We start from the raw sequence: 24404 nt of genomic DNA, 5'->3' as shown, positions 1-24404 counted from the left end.
TAATAGTTTTAGAAATGTACATACTGTATATGTTAAATTAAAATTACTGAATGCATACATATGCAGTTCAGATATGGTATTCAGCTGGTTCTCTCTGGTTCGAGCGAACCGGTAGCAGCAGCTGCGTGAGGCTCTGCCCACCTACCCTGACATAATGCATGAGCACTGCACATGCGTAGAAGGCGGTGTGCATGCACAGACATGGCACGCATGTGGAGACACGTGTGAGCAAGTTTCACATTTGCGAACTGGTAGGGAAGGCAAGTGAATCCCACCGCTGATGCAGTTGTTGCATAATGTTCGGCAGAAGAAAAAAGTTATTTTTACAATTCATGTTAAATCTGAATGGCTTCATTTCTTCTTTTCTGAATATCAGTAGACAGTGGCAGGAAAACAGAAGAGCTTTAGTTGTAAATAATCTTGCTGATGCTTGCTGAGAAATGCTGTTTAAACTTAAAATAGATGTGATTTCTCTTAATGAAAGAGAAGGAAAGATTCTCAAGAGTGATTTTGTATCAAATTTTGAAAACTCACAAAAAGCTCATGATGCAATGGCCAAGGAGTATATTTAGTATTCCAAGTGAGATGCTACATATTTATATAATATTGTAACAGTGGGAAATGCTGTAATTTTTACTGTTTTGTTTTTAATATTAGTTTTTACAACAGCCCTACATAAAACCAACATTTTTTATTGCAACCAACATATGTATCACAATCCATGACTCTTCTTTGTTGGATAGCACAGCAATATATAATTGTTTCTATGCTTTTCTAGGTATAATTTTTCATTTGTTTACATTGATTCATATTTGCTATTTTCCCAAGCTAAATAAATTTCTTTGAATAATTCATTAGTTATTTTTCAGAACCACATTCCTGCAAAGCATCATACATACATCAAATAAAAGTAATACAGTATTAGACAAATTAGTATTTATGCAATGCTTTGAAAAGTAATTTCCCACCTGGATAGACATCCCAGTGAATCAACTTCTTGCTCAATGTTTTGTACGATATGCTGAAAGACTCTATGATTAAGCAATTACGATATTTTCTCAGATTACATCTTATTCCCAAAGGTACTAGGTTTCCATCCTCAGTCTACAGTATATCTTGTTCCAGGTTATTATTTTAAATTATTTATATGATTGATTAGAGTGAAATGTGACTTAGAATGTATTCATGAATTATCATAGTTGCAAAAGAAAAAAAACGCATACACCAATCAACATTGAAAAGTCTCCTAATCACAATGTTATCTATTTATGAAATTATAGTGACCAAAGTTAAGACAAGTTAAGCTGTTTTTACCAAAGTTAAAAGATAGTTAAGCTGTTTTTATCATCCAACAGATAAGGAAGTTACACTATTATAATAAAAGCAGTTTATTGTTAAGGAAAGAATGGAACTAGATATTTTTATATATCAAAGATACAAAGAGGGGAGAGTTGAACTTATATATGTAACACTATAGAAAGCTCTCTCAATCAGTATTCTCAATTTTGGCAGTTTTCAGACTTCATTGCTGGCTGGGGAATTCTGGGAAATGAAATTCACACACCTGATAGCTGGCAAGACAGAGAAACACTGTTCTAGACTCTTATTCCAAACAGTGTTGTTTTTTATCCTTTTGTGCCTGGGTTGTTGACCTAGATGAAGTGTGCCGAGGAAGAATGAGGCAGGAGGCTCCTGAGGTAAGTTAACAGTACTTTATTAACAGATCCAAACAGTAGACAGGCTAGCAGTAGATCGGGACTCCGCCCTGCTTAATAGCTATTTATACAGAGCTGTCAAGCAGGGAGGCCAATAGGCACGGGTCTGACAGCCCGCTCTCAGCCATGCTGGACCTTAGCCAATCAGGCGCGGCCTGGCTGTTGCTGGCTGTGAGTCGTAGCCTTGAGCACTAAACACCTCTTCCCCCCCCCAGCGAGGCGCATGCATCGACGTGGTGCATGTGTACACGTGAAGATAGGCGGGACGGTGGTGGAGATGCCCTGAACGCCTCAGTTCGGGAGTCGGCACTGGAGAGATAAGACATCCCCATAGCAGCTCCTCCCTGGAGGGAGTTGAGCTCCAGGTGACGCACGAAGGCCTAGTCCGGATGCTGGAATCCCAGGAAAAGGTAGGCCGGGCGGCAGGGGCACGGCCTGAACAGGCGGGGAAATACAAACTGGCCAGCAAGCGGCAAGGGGGCTGGGAAGGCCTGGTAGCAGAAGGCCTAAATTGGATGAACTAGGAAATGTGAGGTCGGCTTGAGATGGTGTAACAGGCAACTGGGTAGGAGAGCGGATGCTGTGAACTGCGATGGGCCTGGGGCTGTCTGCAAGGCAACAGCTGCCGGCCTCTGCGGGTCGGATTGGGTTGTAGCCTCTGGAGGGTGGCAGCACCTTAGTTGGTCCACATGGCGCCGCCACTCGGTGCCATCGGGTAGGTGGACCCGGTAGGAAAAGGTACCAGTTATTTCGGTGATGGTGGCAGGCACCCACCAAGGGTCCCCGGTGTAGTTCCTGGCCCAGACCAAGTCTCCCACCTGGAAGGAATGGGAAGGGGTCCCCAGGTTGCCAGGCTGATCCCCTGAATAGAGAGGGTGCAATCTATCCAGGGTAGTCCTCAGGCGCTGGCCATCAGTAGCTCCGCGGGACTCTTCTGTGTGATGGGGCAAGGAGTGGAATGCTGGGCCATAAGGTAAGCAGCCACCCTTGCCAGCCAGTCGCCACGGTCCATGCAGCCCAAAGCCTCCTTGGCCGATCAGACCGCCCTCTCCGCCCAGCCATTGCTGGCTGGATGCTAAGGGGCTAATGGTGCATGGCAGATCCCTTGCATGGCCAGGAATGCCTGGAATGCAGTGGATGTGAACTGCGGGCCATTGTTGGACACAATGATATCCGGCAACCCGTGGGTGGCGAAGAGTTGCGGCAAGGCCTGCACTGTACTCTCGGCTGTGGTGGAGGACATGAGGATCAACTCCACCCAGCGAGAGTAGGCATCCACGACTATCAGGAACACCTGGCCATGGAAGGGACCCGCAAAATCGAGATGTAGTCAGGACCAAGGTGCCCTAGGCAACTCCCACTCCTGGGAGGAGGCGGAGGGGAGGGCATGGCAGGACACCTGGCAGGGTACACACCTCCCCACCTAGCCCTCAATCTCATCATCCAGGCAGGACCACCAGACGTAACTCTGGGTGAACACCTTCATGCGCGCAACCCCGGGGTGGTCCGCATGGAGACGGGAGAGGACCTGGGGTGGAGAGAGGGTGGAATGACAACTTTGTCGCCCCACAACAGGCACCCGCTGTGTAGGGACAGCTCAAGCTGACGTGCCTTAAAGGGGCGGAACTCCTGCGAGACTCCCCCTGTAGGCCAGCCCCTCAGGACCCATGCCATGACCTGTGAAAGGACAGGGTCGGCTTCAGAGTAGGCAGCCACATCAGTGGCTGACAGAGGAAGGCCCAAGTCTGCAATGGACAGAACCGATAGACACGGGACTGGGTGTGTGTCAACGTTGGGGAAGGGGCAGTGGCTAAGGGCATCGGTGTGCCCCAGCTGCTTGCCAGGACAGTATCACAGCATATAGGAATATGCTGCGAGAAACTCCATCCAGCGGGTCATCCTGGGAGACAGGATTGGTGGGATCGGCCTATCACCTGCCAGAAGCCCAAGGAGAGGCTTGTGGTCAGTTAGAGAGTAAAGTGCCAACCATACAGATAGTCATGGAATTTTTTAATCCCGGACACCGCAGCCAGAGCCTCCTTGTCAATCTGGCTATAGTTCCTCTCAGCCGAGGAGAGTGTCTGGGAATAAAAAGCCAAGGGAGCCTCTGAGCCATTAGGAAGTACGTGGCTCAGAACAGCCCCCAGACCAATAGGGGAGGCGTCACATGCTGATGTCAGCGGCATCTTGTCACTGTATTGTACTAAGACTGCCTCTGACATCAGCATGTCTTTGACAGCCGCGAACACATGCACTTCACGGCTGCCCAAGCGCCAGGCCGTGGATCGGTTGAGCAACCGATGCAGCGGCTCGGCTAGTGATGCCTTGTGAAGCAAGAAAGGCGTGTAGAAATTTAAAAGTCCAAGGAATGCTTGCAGCTCTGCCTTGGAGGTGGGTGCAGGGGCGTTCCGAATGGCAGCTACTTTAGAGGGGGTAGGGTGGATTCCCTGGGCATCAATCATGAAGCCCAGGAATTCCACCTGAGGCACAGCAAAGGAGCATTTGCTGCACTTTAATTTTAGACCTGCGCCCCTGAAACGGTCGAGGACCTTCCGGAGTACTTTGATGAGCCCTGAGCGGCTGGTAGCAGCGATCAGAACATCATCGTAGTATGGGACAACACCAGGGAGCCCATGGAGCAGCCGCTCCATGAGGCTTTGGAAGATCCCTGGGGCAACGGAAACACCGAATTGGAGGCAGCGACAATGGAAGGCCCCACAGTGGGTGATGATGGTCTGAGCAGCTGCCACATCATCATCCACCTGGAGTTGCTGGTAGGCCTGTGCCATGTCCATTTTGGCAAAGGTGCAGCCCCACCCCAAGGAATGGAGCAGGTGCTGCACCACAGGAACTGGATAGGGCTTTGCCTGGAGGCCAAGGTTGATGGTGGACTTATAGTCGACGCAGATCCTGATGGACCTGTCGGCTTTGTCAGGGACCACTATTGGGGTCTCCCATCGCAAGTGGTCAACGGGTTCCAGGACTCCCTGCACCAACAGCTTGTCAAGTTCCGTGTCAACCATGGGCCTCAAGGCAAAAAGCACCCTGTGGGCCTTTAGCCTAATAGGGGCAACCTGGGGGTGTAGGTTGAGGGAGATTACCATCAAAAACGTCAGCGTACTCCGCCAGGATGTCTTCGATGCCAGGGGGCATGTCTGCCGTGAGGTGCACCCTGGAGAGGGAGAGGCCCAATGGGGTGAACCAATCCAGGCCCAAAAGAGCCAGCAGTGGCTTCTGGACCACCAGGATAGGAAGGCAGCAACTCTTCCCCCCATACTCCACCTGCGCCCCATAGCAACCCAGGGTTGGAATCTGAGTCCCCTGGTAGTCCTGTAACACAGTGTCCAGTGGTGACAGCTGGGACTTTGGAACATCGGGGCAGAGGTGGGAGAAGGTGGCCCAGGAGAGGAAGGAAGGACCCAGAGTCCACCTCCATTAGGCAAGGCGACCCGTCAATGAGGATGGACACAGTTATCTTTTTAGAGCTGGCCGTCGCCTGGCTGACCGACTCTGCAGGGGTGGCAGGGAGATCCTTGTCAACGGTAAAGCAGTCGTCGTGGCAGCGCTGCTGATGGCGGGGTAGCTGGTTCCACAGTGGGGCGGGCTGGACGTAGGATGGCTGGGATGTCTCAGATTGCGGAGGAAGCAGCAGAGTGGCCCACAGACTTGCACCAGGTGCCCTTTCTTATTGCAGCGGTGGCACACAGAGGCTTTAAAGGGCAGACAGCCTGGGCATGTTTGCCTCCGCAACCAAGGCAGGTGGCCGCTGCTGCAGCAGTGCAGGACAGCGCTTGTGGCTTGCATCTCGGAATGGGCCTCAGGCGGTCAACCTGGTCCTCCTCGTCCGGGTCAGGCAGCGGTACCAGCTTGTCGATCAGGCAGGCCTGTGGCGCAGGCAGAGAAGGTGGAGGCAGGAACCTGGCCATCTCAATGGTGGACGGCTCGGACAGCTCCGCTGCCTGAGCCTCATCAATGGCTTGTGGCAGGGTGATGTCCGCTTTTGTTAGCAGCCACCGCTTGAGTCGGATGTCCCACACTCTGCAAACAAATTGTTCAACAATGTTGTCCTCTAAGTCAGGAAATTCACACTGTATGGCAGCAGTTCTGAGGGACTGGAGGAACTGGCTAACCAATTCAGTCTCTTTCTGAACGCACTGCCAGAAAGCGTAGCAGCGTGCGATTTTTGAAGGGGTAGGAGCATAGTGATTCTTCAGCCCAGCCATCAGCTCGTCCCAGCTCAGCTTGTAGACTGGCCTCGGAGCCGCAAAAGAGCGGGCTGTCCTGAACATTTCGGGACCGCAGGCACTAAGAAAAAAACTGCACTTGCATGCCTGTGAGTATCCCTGCCTGTTGTTAGCTATCAGGAAACACTCAAAGCGCTCTAGGAACCCAGCCCATGACTCGCCGGCGGTTCCAAAAGGAGCAAATGGGGGTATAGCGGCCATGGTTTTAGTGGCTAAGGTCTCTTGACAGTGCGGAGAGAGATAAAACGAATTATCTGTTTCTGTCTTAGGCTGTTACTCAGGGCCTGTGTATTCCGTCCTCGTTGCCAGTGAAGTGTGCCAAGGAAGAACGAGGCAGGAGGCTCCTGAGGTAAGTTAACAGCACTTTATTAACAGATGCGAACAGTAGACAGGCTAGCGGTAGATCGGGACTCTGCCCTGCTTGACAACTATTTATACGGAGCTGTCAAGCAGGGAGGCCAATAGGCACACGTCTGACAGCCCGCTCTCAGCCATGCCGCGCCTTAGCCAATCAGGCACAGCCTGACTGTTGCTGGCTGTCAGTCGTAGCCTTGAGGACTAAACACTAGACACACATTTTTTTAAAAATTTAGGATTTCATAAAAGTTTCTAGAAAGAAGATTGGCATTTTCAGGTATTTTCTGTATTCACCATAATAATTTAGCATTGTCAGTTTAAAATAATTCATGAAAAAATTGACTAGTATGATCCCATACAGATTATACGGATCTATAAGATGGTAATTTACTAGTTTGGTAAGATAGAAAAGCTGCCAGACAATTTGAAAGAAATAAGGTGATCTTTTTTTTAAAAAAAATGCTTACTTTTATATCAGATTATTTATATGTTCCTTTAACATTTTTGCATTTTATCTATTTATTTGCTACATTTAGTCTGAAATACAAATTGTATTATATAATAAGACATAATTAGAATAATTAATAATTTTATTATATATAATGAATAAGATAATACATAAAATAGTAAGAATGAATTATGAATGGCTTGGGTTTGAGGTCTAAATGATGCTGTGGTGCAGGGTAAGCTGTCGTTCTTCACTCCAGCTCCTGCAGGGTCTTGAAAGGAGCTCCCAACTTGGTGTCCCCTAGGTGATATCACCAGCTAATTCATTCAACCTGGAAGTACCTCGGTGTTACCATGAGTGCGATGCAATGCAATATTGAAGAGACCAACAGAAGAAAATTTCTGGAACTAAATATATCCTATCACGATTAAATGTTACAGAGGTATGGAGATTAGACAAAATAGAGACAAATATGAACCATTTGACAACATTAAAATTTGTTCTATTTTGAACACAAGAATGTGAGATACATGTATCTATTTTAAGATATGAGGGTGAAGGTTCCCTCTCCAAGCTTGTGTCTTGGTTTCTGAATGTTTCATCACCAGGCTAGGTAAAATCTTCAGCAGAATTTATTTTGAGAGACTTGAAAAAATGGGTATTCTACTTATGTATTGTGAACACCCTGGAGTGTTATGACCTTGTGATTCAGATGGTGCCAAAGTGAGTTGAAAGCCTTAAATCAAGATTCTGTCAGAAAGTGATAATTCTTGTAAGAATGATAACTGACAGATAAGGCAAAATGAAATTTAGTTGGCTTTTGTAATGGCTCAGACAAATTCTGGGAATAGAAATGTCAATCATATACCCCCTTTCCAAGGTTAAATTGGAACTTGAAGTTGACTCCATAGACTAGCTCCCTTATCTATTCCTTGTTTCTTTTTGTAGGAAAGAAGGCAAATAAAGGTTTGTTTAACAGGAAATAACATTTTTTAAAGTGATCATATACATGAGGGTAGAATGCTGTATTGTGGGCTAACTCTGCCCAATGCTAGGAATTCAATTCTGATCAGCTCAAAATTGACTCAGCCTTCCAAAGAGAGGAAGTAAATGAGGGGTAGTAAGAGTGGGAGAGATGGTAAGAAGGAGAAGAGAGGAGGAATGGGGGAGAGGGAGGGGAAGAAGAAAAGAGGAAGGAGAGGAGGAAAGAAGAAGGCATAGAATGGAGGTCAGGAAGAAAGAAGGAATAGGGTTGTTGCAAAATAAGATGGATATATGGGGTGGCAAGAAAAGATCCCAATTGTGCTTTTTATATCCTTAAAAATATTGTGATAAATGCTAGAAGTCTACAGAAATATTAATAGTACCTATGAGAATGTATATTTGTGAATGTATATGGAAAGATAAAATAAAACTTTTTACAAAAAAAAATGATTGACTCATCCTTCCATCCTTTCGAGGTTGGTAAAATGAAGACCAGATTGTTGGGACCAATATGCCGATGTTGTAAATTTCTCAGAGAGGGCTGTAAAGGATTATGGAATGATATATAAGTCTATGTGGTATTGCTATTTTCCCCTTTTTTCCCCAATTCCTCTTTTTAATATTTTATATTTAGGCACACCAATCTATTTTGACATTGTAAGCCAATTAACTTCTATATAATATTGTTTTGCTGAATAAGGATTGTTTTGTAAAAGCTAGATTTAGAATTGTGTCCTGAAGTACAAATAAGTGAAGTAATATAGAATTTAATTGTAATGATTTAATGCATATATAAGAATTTTCAGTAACTGAAGCAATATATCAAATGGTAAAAGTGCTGAAATCTCCATATATTTTTATATTACATATAGCTTACAAATAGTAATTTAAGTATGAAATATCTATGTCTGAGATCCTGTAGGTATTTTTTTCATGTTAAACACATTTTCACTCTTCCTATAGATACAACTATGATTTCTTTATATATTTCCATGTTTAGCGGATCTTCGAGTTCAAGAATAATATGAATTAAAATAGCTATAGTGCAAAAAATAGATCTACAAATTAAAACACCTTCAAATGATAATCCAGGGTGATTGAATCAATATTACGGTATTAAACTATTCAGTAGGTATTCCATCAATATGCCAGGCACATTTAAAATTAAATCTGTATGGCTGCTATATGCAATGTTTGCAGTTCTGTGTTTCAGTTGACAGCTTATTATTTGACAGTTTATTATTTGACACTGCTACAAATTTTCCATTTATATATCTCTGTATATAGCTAATATACAAATACCTTTCCTCCAAATTTCTACTGAAATCTCAAATACCTCAAAATGTAATGATTTTATAAACCATTTACTTCACATAATGCTTGGTGCAATCACTTTCAATGCATAGATATTAAATCATCTAAACCTTACTATATGCCTCTCAAAATCACATATGAGCATTCACTTGATTGCACACTTCTCTTACTATATACATTACATCTCATTGACATAAATACTTTACTGTTTATGAGAAATCCAGGAGCCATGTAACATTTTATCTATTACTAAAAGGAATTAGAGCTGGTTATTTTAAAAAACATTCATTAATGTATGCTTCATGTATTGCACAACGTAGATAAAAGTAACATTTTACACTTAGGCAAGAAAAACCAACTGTACAGATACAGACTAGGTGAAACATGGCTTGATTCCAGTAACTGTAAGAAGAACGTTGGAGTCCTAGTGGACAATCATTTAAATATGAGGCAGCAATGTGGCAGCAGCCAAAAAAAAAGCCAATGCAATCCTAGGCTGGATCAATAGGGGGATAGAACCAACTTCATGTGAAGTTCTAGTACCGCTTTACAAACTCTTAATAATACCACACTTGGAATACTGCATCCAATTCTGATTACCACAATATAAAAAAAATGATGAGACACTGGAAAAAGTGCAGAGAAAAACAATAAGAATGATTAGGCGGCTGAGGGCTACAATATACAAAAAACAATTACAGGAATTAGGTATGTCTAGTCTAATGAAAAGAAGGACTAGGGGAAACATGATAGCACTGTTCCAATATTTGAGGAGCTCCTATAAAGATGAAGGGGTCAAACTATTTTCCAAAGCATCAAAAGGCAAGAGAGGAAACAATGGATACAAACTAACTAAGGAGAGAAGCAACCAAGAACTAAGAGAAACTTCCTAACGGCTAGAGCAATCAATCAATGAAATAGCTTGCCTTTAGAAGTTGCCTTTAGAACACAGAGGCTTTCAAAAAGAAACTGGACAACCATTTGTTTGAAATGGTATAGGGTCTCCTCCTTGATCAGGGAGTTGGACTAGAAGAAGACTTCCAAGGCCCCTTTCAACTCTATTATTCTATGTTCTATCATCAGAACAATTGACAATTCCATATCTTTTTCAAACTATTTATCGTTAAAATTATTTTGAAACGCCAAAGTGATTGCAAATTTATATACTACTATACTACTATAAAATATGATCTTTGAAATATGTCTCTGTACATTGTAACATTAAAAACATTTAAAATGCATGAGGTCCATTTTACATTAAATACGGTATCTTTGTAAAAAAAATACTTATTGTTACATTTAAATTCAAGGATGTGTACCCTTATTTGGGACATTGTTTAATGTTAATTTTTTTTCAAATAATACACCATGAAGTCTGAAGCAATTGATACTCCTCATCAGAGATGGTATTCAGCAAGTTTGGACCAGTTCGCCTGAACTGGTAGCACTGAACTAAGGGTGAGCCTGCTCACCTCCCCCGGCTCCAAAACATCCTATGTAGCCTCGTTTTAGATGCCACATGCATGCCTGCACACAGCATATGCGAGCAAAGCACATGCACAGAAGGCCACATGCCTGCACGGAAGGCACGTGCACATGCACACTCACAGTTGTGAACCGGTAGTAAACCTAAGTGAATCCCACTGCTCCTGATCTTATGTTCTTGGTGACAATACTTTGCAGTCCTGGTTGAGAGGATTAAATTTATAGTTTGCCTACATGGCTTGACAAGACATTTGAATTGCAATTGTGTATTATTGAATTGTGTATTTGAAATTTCAGGAAACAAATTAAATGTCTTTATTCATTTTGATGTACATTTTGTTGCAGATGTTGAAGAGATACAGTTCAAGAATAGAACTCTGTGTTGTTTTAACAAATTTTAATGTCTTACTGATAACAAATCTTTCAGTTTGTATCTTTTAAAGCTTAGCATAAATTCAAGTTGATATTTAACAAATGTTGCTTCCTTAGAAATCTCAGTACATGAGGAGCTGCAGATCACAACCATCATGTTTATAGATATATCTATATGAAATGTTTAGGTGCCATGGTTTCCAATAATCTGATATACACATGCACATAAATATTCATTCCTAATTATGCCTTATTCTATAGATTATATATTTAAGGATTTTGTTTTGCCAAGACTAGTCTAACAGTCTTGTTACATTTGTTTTGATCATAAAGAATATTGCAATTATAAGTCACTTTTCCCTAAAACAAAGTATGTTTGTACTTTCATTCTAGCTTGACAAAATACAAACCAAAATCACTTACTTTGAAAGATTAAGCACATTGAAATGTCACATACATTTTTTAAAATAGACATTTTATGAATAATTCTTGAAAAAGGATCACTAATCAGTTGTAAATGAGCTTTTAGGATATTTCTTGATACTGCTTTGCATTGTTCTGAATTATATTATATCATCCATTATATATATAATAGTGTGTATTGTATTTGTGCTGATAAATAAATAAAGGGAGACTAGTATAGATCTATTTCAAGCTATTTAGCTCTCATCAGCTAGCCATACCCTTACTGGGATTCGATCAGCACAAATACAACAAATATAACAAAGGCAACAGTAAAAATATTGGGTTTCTGGCGTGATGGACTCTTGTGACGAGCCGATGGACAGATAATGGAAGCAGTTAGCTTCTTCCCATAATTGGGGCATACCAGGGGTTGTGATACTATATATATATAAATAGATAAATAAATAGATCTGGAAAAAAAACTTCTGTTCATAAAATCATCACATTGTTGTACTCCATTTTTCCTGTCCGATTTCAAAAAGAGCATTGTAACATTACAAAAGTTACCAAATTGAATGAGATTTAGGATATTATATAAAAAGTTCCTATATCATACATAGTGCAGTGAGCTTTAAAGGGGGATTTGACGAACTAAATATGAATGCAGAGCTTATTTTAAACTGCTTCATACACATACATACATACACAGTCTTTTTAAATCGGTAAGGTTTTTTTCCCTTTTTTATTCAGTAAAATGAGGCACAATAAATAGTGCTTCATTAATTTTTAGTGCTTTGAGATGTAAGATTGCTTGAACTTCAGAAAAGAATAAAGGTATTAGTCTCCTTTCATTTACCATTTTCTATAATAATTACAAAATATGGTTTAAATACCATACATATAGGACTGATTTAATAGAATCTCTTTTAACCATGCTATTTATGCTTTATATCTAAAGCAACCCATTTTATATTTTCCTATTTAATATAAATAAGAAACCTTTATAAAACCATTGCTTTAGCATTAATAAGAATTTAAAAGTTGCATAGACAATTACTTTGTTCATGAATGACATTTAAGCAAGAGATGTAGATAATATAAACCTGGCATACTTTGGAGAACAGATTTTATGAAAATGAAAGTATAAATGTATGAAACGAATTAACCTGGCTTTTAACAACATGGTAAGAATGTAATTGAGAGGTAAGACTGAAGTATCTACAGTATTTCTGCATTCATCATGTAATAATATAACCATACAAAATAAAACTGGTAATAATAATGCTTCAATTTTTAATTTTAAACTAATAACTGTCCTTTTATTCAGAATTCATATCAGTCAGTTTTGTAAAACCATTAGGGTTCATTAAAGGAAAGGTTACTTTTAAAAGAGGAAAAGGATAAAAAAGTATATCACTTTTTTTTTCCTTTCCTCCAACTGAAACATTATTACCACTACTACATTACTACTCTATAATACATGGAATAATTTCTTTTTGGAACTGTACAACAATCTCAAGTCTGAGCAGTTATAAATATTATTAGTAGTGATATTTTAATATTATGGTGGATAATTTCTAGTGAATAAATGAAAAAAGAAAACAGTTCTGGGTGGAAAGATTTGCTTTTATTTTCTTCAATAAATTGTGGTGACTGTAAAATAATATAAATTATTATTGATCAAGGAAACTAAGAAACTTTCTTATCCCAGTGAGACTGATCATCCCACTCACACCTGCAGAAGGAGCATGCTGCAGTTCCCATTGGTCAAGGAATTCCAGCTGGTGGGATCCAGGAACAGAGCCTTTTCTTCCATGGATTACATCCTCTGAAACACCTTCAGGAGAGATCTGCCCCACCCTTATGAAAGACCCTTATAAAAGGGCCTTAAAAACTACCAATTGGTCTTGGGCCTCAAAGGAGGCATTCCATGAAGCAGGTGATTAGTGAATTAAAAAGAAGACTTCCCTTCCACATCACTATATACTGATTCCTTGCTTATCTAATTTTGGCTAACTTTAATATTAATCTTTTAGTATGTTTTATTTTTCATATAGTTGTTTCTATCTTCTTGTATGCTTCCCACAGTTCTTTGATAGTAAGATTGGCGTCATATAAATTAAATAAATAGATCTGAAAAAAAAACTTCTGTTCATAAAATCATCACATTGTTGTACTCCATTTTTCCTGTCCGATTTCAAAAAGAGCATTGTAACATTACAAAAGTTACCAAATTGAATGAGATTTAGGATATTATATAAAAAGTTCCTATATCATACATAGTGCAGTGAGCTTTAAAGGGGGATTTGACGAACTAAATATGAATGCAGAGCTTATTTTAAACTGCTTCATAATGGTTTAAGCTCAAAGTTTCAAACTAGGAGTCATGTCTTTCTGACGGGAAGAAGTACAATTTCTTCGAAAAAAGTTGATCAGGTTTTAGGCTTAGATAGTAAAGTGGTGAAAAAACCTGGAGCAAGTTTTGAGATATGGTTACATCGGTATCCAAGTACGCCAGTTATACTTTTAATTAGCTTTATTAATAAACGGGAATACCAAAATTCATGTCTTCTATACAATCATGTGGCATTGTAAAGTTTGAAATACCCTAGTTTAAACAGAAACATTACAAAGCAACAAGGTCTAGCTGTTGGGTCCTGCAAAATTATTCCCCCCTCAATATTACAGCAGCTATATTTTGTTCCAAATAATTTGTAAAAACCAGAAGCCTAGGCTATCTGCACTATATAGATTGCACCAAAGTCTCACCTAGTCAACTCCATTTATTTGTCATCTGCTGTATAGTACATGAAAATTGTTTACAGCCAGCTGAGAAAAAAAGATATATAAACTAACCCATAAGAAGAAGATGTTGGATTTACAGACAACTGACAAATGAGCTTGGAATGAAAATGTATATGAGAATAGCCTAGAGTGTGCCATTATACATGACATGAATATATGACATCTACCCCCAGCTGATGCTAGAGGCAAATGAGCTACACTGGATATGCTGGAGTAATTTCTCATGCTTGTGGTTTTACTCTCCATTTTTCTTTCTGAAACAATGCATAATAAAATATATTTCTTACAGCCTGATCTTGAATCTTGCTGCACTGACAAATAAGCAGCAGCTCATAGCAAACATCTGTTTTCTGGTTGTCAGTTCAAAGACATATGGAACCTTTTTTCCAAAAAATGCTTTGTATCCTTTGTTTAAAAAAATATCAAGTTATAGAGGTAAAAAAGATTTGCAGAGAGTGGCCAATCTAGATAATATTCTGAGACTTGATTAACTCAACATTTGATATCCTTATAAATGCTTACGAAGAAAAAAAATGTAAGTCATGTCCCAAGATAACATGAGCAATTTGGTCCAGGTACAATTTGTGTTTTTACATCAAAAGTTGATCAGGTATTTGCACAATAGATTTGCCCAGTGTAGCACAATGAATAATAATATTCTGGTATTGAAGAAGACATATGAAAAAATGCATGGAATTCCAGCCAATGATGGAAAAATATCTAATTCTTGAATTTAATTGATTGAAGATAGTAAAAACTGAATACAAAATTTAGTTAAAAGAGCCGAGGTGGCGCAGTGGTTAGAGTGCAGTACTGCAGCCACTTCAGCTGACTGCTAGTTGCAGTTCGCCGGTTCAAATCTCACCGGCTCAGAGTTGACTCAGCCTTCCATTCTTCCGAGGTGGGTAAAATGAGGACCCAGACTGTGGGGGCAATATTCTGTCTCTGTAAACCGCTTAGAGAGGGCTGAAAGCCCTATGAAGCGGTGTATAAGTCTAACTGCTATTGCTATTGGTAAAATAGAAAGAAATTATTATGCCTATCCAATCTATCTGAATCCTTTTCTGTTAAAACTTACTCTTTACCTGATGCATATGTAAATGCAACCAGCTTCACGTGTTAGATTAAAGACTTAAAACAGCTATTTCTAAATTCATGAAAATCCTGAAGGCATATTGCACTTTTTCCTATAATAATTTATTTTCTTATTTTGATATACAGTGAGCTTGAATAAATAGGGTTTTTATGCCTTGAAAACAAAACTAAATTAAACATTAATGCAATAATCCATCAATTACAGTGACTCAGTTAATGGCTCTAAATGGCTTTATATGAACGTTCAAGATGGATTAATAATATAATGAATGCCATATATCCACAATTAAAGAAGGAAATAAAGTATTGCCTTAGTTAATCCCTCATTTTCATTTATGGTAAAGTAGTAAGACATTAATATGAATATTCATTGCCATTTCATGTGGTGCCTACCCTTAGAAAAAACAAACATTTAAAAGCCTTTACAACTGAAGCAAAATTAAGGGAAGGGACTTTTTTTTTTACTGTTTTAGAGTTTAGAAGTGATATTCTTTTTCTAAATTGCATTCATATTTTTATATTATATATGTAAATGGTTTCTTACAATACTTAAAACTCATCTCATCTTATATTATCTTTGGAACATATGAACTTTTGAGAGCCAATTACAACACAAATGGCATGCATAATCTTCACAGCTGTGACTACTCTGTCACTAAGTATAGTGCTGGTGTGAAGATTCATGACATTACTATAGAAATGTATGTGGTAAATTTTTTTTACTATTGTACCCAAAGCCCTATATTGTCATTCCTGATGCTTATGCTAGTAGTCTCTGTGACTGCCAACATTAAACTCATATTTAAGACTATGTGTTTTAATTAATGTTGCAGATGATATTATGTTTAAATGTTATAACAATATTAAAATTATTTGTCCTGGTATCTAATATTTAAGTTAGTATTTCTATGAAACACTTGACAAAACACATTTGGTATTCTAGGAATGATATATAAAAAGGAAAAACAATTATGTATTCCTTTGGAATGTCTAAATATTGAAAATGGTACGACTGCCATTCAGTTGGAGTCCAGATTCCAATGGAAGGAAAATTGTCATCAGGTAAGTTTCATCATATCTGTAGCTCCCAATGTAGATAAGTTTTTGGATTACTGTTGACATATTTTAGATTCTCATAATATGCACAATACTGTATATTGGTTTGTTACTATTTAATAAATCTAATTACTATCCATTAAGTAAAAAGATTTACTATAAAAATTGCATTCAGGAATATAAAAAGTACAAAATCAAAAGGCAAAATGTATGAAAATATAAAAGACTAGGTGCAGACAGAAATTTTGAGCAGTTTGCACAGTTTGTTCTAGTGATTAAGGACCAAGTTAGACAGCAGGAGACTCTGAGTTCAAGTCCTGCTTTAACCATGAAAGCCAACTGGATGACTTTGACCAGTTACCATCTCTCTCAGCCCCGTCCACATCATAGTTGTTGTTTAGAGGTGGTATTCAGTAGGCTCTGACCAGTTCTGGAGAACCAGTAATGGAAATTTTGAGTAGTTTGGAGAACCGGTAAAAACTACTTCTGACTGGCCCGGCTCCCATCTATTCTCTGTCTCCTGAGTCCCAGCTGATTGGGAGGGAATGGGGATTTTGCAGTAACCTTCCCCTAGAGTGGGGAGGGAATGGAGATTTTACAGTATCCTTCGCCTGCCATGCCCACCAAGCCACCCCAGAGAATAGATAGTAAATATTTTGAATCCCACCACTGTTGTTGTTGTGTACAAAATAGGAAGTGGAAAGTGTGTTGGATATTTTCACTGCTAAGTTATTTTTAAGGATAATAAAGATATAGAAATAATCAATTGAAATAAAATAAAAAATATTAATAGTTCTAAATACATTATTCTATACATTATTGTGCTTTAATACAGCATAACAAGTGGACTCTTCCAGATTACTGAAATTTTCCAAAACAATAAACTCTAAAGGGGTTAGGGTTAGGAATACAAGCAGATGCTTGACACTATAGAAGTAAGGAATTATTTTATAACTAGATGTAACTAGAAAAAACAGTTTTTTTTCTCTCACTTTGCTATGTTATTTGACTTATTCAATTGAAAAATATGAGTTTTTTAGTGAAATGATTTATCCATAAACAGTATACAGGAATTTTATTTAGCTCTCTTAGAGTGTTTGCATTTAAATTATAGCGTACACCATTAGAATTTCTGGCTATCTATAGATTCAGTATGTGTAGAAATATCTCTTTTAATCCCCATAGCTGGGTTTGAAGATCAATATGAATAAATTCTCTCTATAAAATGTATATATAGATTTGTCTTATGTCATCCAAGTTTTTTAAAAAAATATTTAGAATGTATATACCAAAGCATAGAATAAGATTCAAATATATTATTCTATTTATTCATATGATCATATGATCAATTAAAACATTTTTTTGGAAACTAAGGGTTTCAACTGAGCTTTCTGAAATGTATTGCTCTGAATCTGGCTTAGAGGGTCCAGATATTCAGTTCTTTCCAGCAATTCCAGCAACAATATTAAAAGAAATCGTAATCAGATTCACTAGATGTTTATGTAATATCCATTTGTCACATTTGATTGCAGAAAAGACAGAAAAGTCATCTGTAACAATATCAGGATGCAGTATCCCCACTCATGCCTATCCTCTCTCTTTTCAATTTACTATAGCTTCTGGACAAGTCTAAGGGCACATTATCATAATCCTATCTTTAGGTTATCAGTATATAACTAGCTGTTGTCAATTACATATTAGTTTCAGCTGCTAGTAGGTACTCCTGACTGCAGAAGTGATGTAGATTTCCAGAAGCTCCAGACTTTAGGGATACAGAGCAAGTAACACCCTGAGATCCTAAACTCCGAAATCTCTCTCACCTGTTGCTTACTTGCTCTCAACCAATCTACCACTGCATTCAAGTACCAATTGACATCATATCTAAAATTTTCCTCATATAACAACAATTTATATACAATTTTCAAATGGTCTTCAAATATATCTTGCTGAATAATAAATATTTACTAACCATAAGGTAGATTTATATATTTATACACCCCCCACACTCACAAACACCCCCCCCACACACACACATACAAACATACACTAACAGGCATTCAGAATGAGAGATAGCTAGTACTTTTATTCCATATGGTTCTCATAAAAACGCTTAATGGTTGAAAATTAAATGTATAGACATGAAAGTTTAACCTCATTTATCCAGCCTACCTTTCCTTAAAAAATACAATAGAGATCTTTGGTCTTTGTTGTAAACTTAACAAGTTGTATGCTACTGAAAGAGACTTCCAATTATATTTTACAGGTAATGATACTGAAGAAGAAAAATGTATAATAACCTATTGCCTTTTAGACTGAAATTTGAGGAACATACACAGGTTAACATCAATTACTGATATTACAGAATTACAGAAAAACAGATAACGTGACTTAAAAATATTATAGCTATTAATAAATCAGATTATTAATTTTATCTTCTATTTCTATTTAAGAAAGTATATGTGAATTGAATTGTATGAATTATAGACACATTTCTAAATTTGATTTATGCAAAAAATATTAGATCCTTTTCAAATGTTTTCCAGTAGCCTAGCTTTATTTCAATAAGACAATTATTATAGTACTCCCTAAAACAGATTTAAAAATAAAGTAGCATCTGTCCAACAGTTAAACCGTTTTGAGTACTGTGGATTCTAAATTATTAATAGCTACTTTGACCAAACAATTCATTCCTATTTTGTGAGTTCAGTCTGAATTTAAATAGTGTTGCTATTGAGAAACTACCCCATGCTATTCTTGCCAGACATTATGGCCAGAACTTTGGCAGGACTGTGCAGCAGAACTCCCAGGATATCCGCCAGTTCCATCTGGAACTGTCACTGGAGCCAACCACTTGAATAGGTCCAATGAGGATCTTAAGGCGGCGGTGGTGAGACCCCTCCTGAAGAAACCGTCTTTGGATTCAGCAGTTCTTAATAACTACCGTCCAGTCTCCAACCTCCCCTTTGTGGGGAAGGTTGTTGAGAAGGTGGTGGCCTTCCAGCTTCAGCGTACCTTGGAGGAAGCTAACTATCTTGACCCCTTCCAGTCCGGCTTCAGGCCCGGTTACAGCACAGAAACCGCTTTGGTCGCATTGACCGATGATCTCTGGAGCGCCAGAGATGGAGGCCATGCGTCCATCCTGGTTCTCCTTGACCTCTCAGCGGCTTTCGATACCATCGACCATGGTATCCTTCTGCGACGACTGCGGGAGGTGGGGGTGGGCGGCACTGTTCTGCAGTGGTTCTCCTCCTACCTCTCGGACAGGTCGCAGTCGGTGTTGGTGGGGGGGCAGAGATCGTCCCCGAGGCCCCTAACTTATGGGGTGCCGCAGGGCTCGGTCTTATCCCCCCTACTATTCAACATATACATGAAACCGCTGGGTGAGATCATTCGGAGGCACGGGATAAAATACCATCAATACGCGGATGATACACAGTTGTATCTGTCCGCCCCGTGCCAACTCAATGAAGCGGTGGACGTGATGAACCGGGGCCTTGAGGCTGTTAAAGACTGGATGAGAGCTAACAAACTGGTACTCAACCCGGAAAAGACCGAGTGGCTGTTGTGTTTTCCTCCCAACAATTTGGCTAATGTCCCATCAATCAGGCTGGGGGGGCAAAATTTATACCCCTCAGACAGGGTCCGCAACTTGGGAGTCCTCCTGGACCCACAGCTGAGTTTCGACCATCACTTGTCAGCTGTGACCAGGGGGGCATTTGCCCAGGTTCGCCTGGTGCGCCAGTTGCGGCCCTACCTGAACCAGGAGGCCCTCACAACAGTCACTCGAGCCCTTGTGATCTCTAGGCTGGAATACTTCAATGTGCTCTACATGGGGCTGGCCTTGAAGAGCATCCGGCGACTTCAGCTAGTCCAGAATGCGGCCGCGCGAGTGATCATGGGCGCACCGCGGTTCGCCCACATAACACCGATCCTCCGTGAGCTGCGCTGGCTACCTGTTGATCTCCGGGTGCACTTCAAGGTCCTACTTACCATCCACAAAGCGCTCCATGGTAGTGGATCTGGCTATTTGAGAGACCGCCTTCTGCCAATTACCTCCCTGCGTCCCATCAGATCGCACAGGGTAGGCCTCCTCCGAATTCCATCCGCCAGTCAGTGCCGACTGGCGACTACGCGGAGGAGAGCCTTCTCAGTTGCAGCTCCGACGCTATGGAACAATCTCCCCGTGGAGATCTGCACCCTCACCACCGTCCAGGCCTTCCGCACGGCCCTCAAGATCTGGCTATCCCGTCAGGCCTGGGGATAGGACTTTACTCTCTCCCCGCCCGAATGCTGAGTGAATGTTGTGCTTTTATTGTTAATTATTTTTTACTCACATTTTCTTTTATGTCTTGTCTTGCACTCCCCTCCCTCATTATTGTAAGCCGCCCTGAGTCCCCTCAGGGAAAAGGGCGGCCTATAAGTGTTCAATAAAACTCTAAAAAACTCTAAACTCTGAGGGGACATCAGGATGTCATCTGACTATGACAGGGTGCGGGGGATAAAGACAAATCCCCCCACTAGATCATTTTACCATTGCTCTGACAAGAAAAGCAAATATGATGTGTGGTGACTATCGTGAATCAGGCTATCACTTGAATGTATTTTCCCTTCCTAGGACCTCTTCCTCCAACTCTGACCACCCTCCTCAACAGGTTAAGGTCTTTGCATCCACCATCCAAGTATGTAAACTCATCTGGGGGACAGGTGGGGAAAGATATCTCTGCAGCACTTTAGCTGTCAAGGTACCCCTTTCTATACAAGGTATATATCTTACTAGATCTAAGCTTCAATTGAGCATATAAACCATAATATAAAAATTAAAGTAGAAAGTGAAGAACACATTTTAAACTGTGAATTAGGAATATATTTTTACAATAAAAATCTAGTGATATGAATTTAAGACATAAAACTAAATCTTAGTCATCAACATATTTTTTCTGATTACTTAATTAACCAATGAAACATGACAGTGTGTGAAATATGTTATGCCTAGTGCATTAGGTAAATGCAGAGGCCAAGTATTGTCAAAGCAGGCAGGCTAGATTAATAATCCACATTGTACTTTACTGAGCTGCATTACAATTAAGAAATGGTAGTATTAAAAATATTTATCCAGTAAATTATTCTAAAGCTTTGAACTGTGGCTATAATCAGTACTTTTCCTCACAGCTTCAAAGCAGTGAGGTGGATTAATCAGTCTAGCACAGGAATATTTTATTAAGATCTCTGCACTACGATCAATCATTTTTTCATATACAAAAGTTTCTCTTTCTCGGAATACATACAAATATTACAGTTTTATTTTTTATTATTATTTTTGTGTTTGTTCAATTGTTAATTTTTTTAAAATTGGCATCCTGCTGTTTGCATTAATCTTGAATACAATATAGCTCATTAAAAAATAGAACTGTATCAACAAATAAAATAAAATAAAATAGCATATGAAGCTAGCTATTAGGTACAACTATAAATTGTCTATGAATTGATACCATTCTTTAATTATTTATTTAAAATATTTGTATGGCTGCCTATATTATATGAAATAACTCTGGGTTACTAACAACAATTAAATATACAACAAAACATACTTTCCACACCAAAATACCTCTACTTTCAAAGCTGCCAAGTGCTATGACAATCCCATCACAGAACCACAAATACTAGGCTCACCTCTCTTCCTGACCCAGCATTTGAGGAAAAAGTCAGATATAATCTAATAAAATTAAGTACAGTATTTGACATCTGAAAAATAGTAAATAGAGTACCTTACGATGGATACTTGAAAGCGAAATCCAGAAAAGATTTTTTTTTTCCTGATAGGTGAGATCTGCCTTATATCACTGAATAATTTTGCCAGTGAAAAATAAGCCTCTAAATAATCATATCCAGCTTAGGACCTTAAATGTCCAAACTAGTGGAATTAATTGATCCTTGAAAGAAACAGACATACAGCAAAGGTATTTTGATAAAAAAAGCATAAAATAGATTATCTTTTGTAGCAAATGCACATACATTATATTGTGGCAATGTGCTCTGGATATTATTAATGTTTGAATGCTTTCTATCAAATATATTTTTCTTCAGGATAAGTTACAGCTGGAACATCTACTCCTCATATAAATTTGTTTGAGTAAGAGAAAGTTACATACAGTATCCCTTAGTTGATTTATCATTTATCAATAGAAAATTAAATTCAGGTTATTACATATCTTAAAGTTCTTAAGAGTTTTACGGATCTGCTTAGAACACACCAGGCTGGGTAACCTTTCTCAATGACTTCATGGAGATACTAAAATATACATGAGACAGTTTAAGTCTAATTTGTACTGCTCATTTTTCCTCTATTAATAAATTTTAGTCTTGCACAGTAGAATTTATAACACCAGATAGATTAGTTTGATATTGCTTGTGGACAAAAATGTGAACTAAAATACATTTTACCAAACATTCATTTCCCATTAAAATTCTAGGGCAAAAGACAAGAACATATTTATTAAGTCTATGTGCCTATACTACTTACACTAGTCATAAAGAAGGAAGAAGTGGAATGATTATGTACCAGTATGATATCAAAAACTCAAATGGTCAGTTCCAGGAAATGAAAATTTTATTTATGAGAGCTGTGAGTCCTAGAAATTGTATTCATTATTCTCATAGTCCACCAGATTTATATAGAGAGCAGATTAACACTATTAAGTAGTGAGAATTACTTAATGTAAGGTTTTTAATGTAAACAGTCCCCTCAAATATTGTAAACAATATAGTAAAATGTATAAATTCATATTTACAGTATTTAATATTGTTTATAGATTTATCAAATTTAATGATATTTCATTCAAATCTTCCTCCCTTTCTTCCCTTTTATATATATATATATATATATATATATATATATATATATATATATATATATATATATATATATATATATATATATATATATATATATATGTGTGTGTGTTTTTATTTGTGCTGATAAATAAATAAAGGAAGACTAGTATAGATCTATTTCAAGCTATTTAGCTCTCATCAGCTAGCCATATCCTTACTGGGGTTCGAACCTGTGCTCTATTGCCTCCCAGGCAGGGAGTTAATCATTTGAGCTACAGAGAACGACTCCTTTCATCAGCCAGCCAGGGTGGGAGGTATATACTTAAAGTCACAACCCCTGGTATGCCCAAGTGTGGGAGGAAGGTCACACTTCCACTCTCTGTCATTAGGCTCGTCACAAGAGTCCATCCAGACAGAAACCCAATATTTTTACTGTTGCCTTTGTTATATTTGTGTTTTTATTTGTGCTGATAAATAAATAAAGGAAGACTAGTATAGATCTATTTCAAGCTATTTAGCTCTCATCAGCTAGCCATATCCTTACTGGGGTTCGAACCTGTGCTCTATTGCCTCCCAGGCAGGGAGTTAATCATTTGAGCTACAGAGAACGACTCCTTTCATCAGCCAGCCAGGGTGGGAGGTATATACTTAAAGTCACAACCCCTGGTATGCCCAAGTGTGGGAGGAAGGTCACACTTCCACTCTCTGTCATTAGGCTCGTCACAAGAGTCCATCCAGACAGAAACCCAATATTTTTACTGTTGCCTTTGTTATATTTGTGTTTTTATTTGTGCTGATAAATAAATAAAGGAAGACTAGTATAGATCTATTTCAAGCTATTTAGCTCTCATCAGCTAGCCATATCCTTACTGGGGTTCGAACCTGTGCTCTATTGCCTCCCAGGCAGGGAGTTAATCATTTGAGCTACAGAGAACGACTCCTTTCATCAGCCAGCCAGGGTGGGAGGTATATACTTAAAGTCACAACCCCTGGTATGCCCAAGTGTGGGAGGAAGGTCACACTTCCACTCTCTGTCATTAGGCTCGTCACAAGAGTCCATCCAGACAGAAACCCAATATTTTTACTGTTGCCTTTGTTATATTTGTGTTTTTATTTGTGCTGATAAATAAATAAAGGAAGACTAGTATAGATCTATTTCAAGCTATTTAGCTCTCATCAGCTAGCCATATCCTTACTGGGGTTCGAACCTGTGCTCTATTGCCTCCCAGGCAGGGAGTTAATCATTTGAGCTACAGAGAACGACTCCTTTCATCAGCCAGCCAGGGTGGGAGG

Source organism: Thamnophis sirtalis, unplaced genomic scaffold (genome assembly GCF_051295495.1).
Source record: "Thamnophis sirtalis isolate CommonGarterSnake01/CBP01778 unplaced genomic scaffold, rThaSir2_p1.2 scaffold_8, whole genome shotgun sequence".
Lineage (NCBI taxonomy): Eukaryota > Metazoa > Chordata > Lepidosauria > Squamata > Natricidae > Thamnophis > Thamnophis sirtalis.
The sequence above is the reverse complement of the archived record's forward strand: the minus strand, read 5'-3'. Positions refer to the sequence as shown.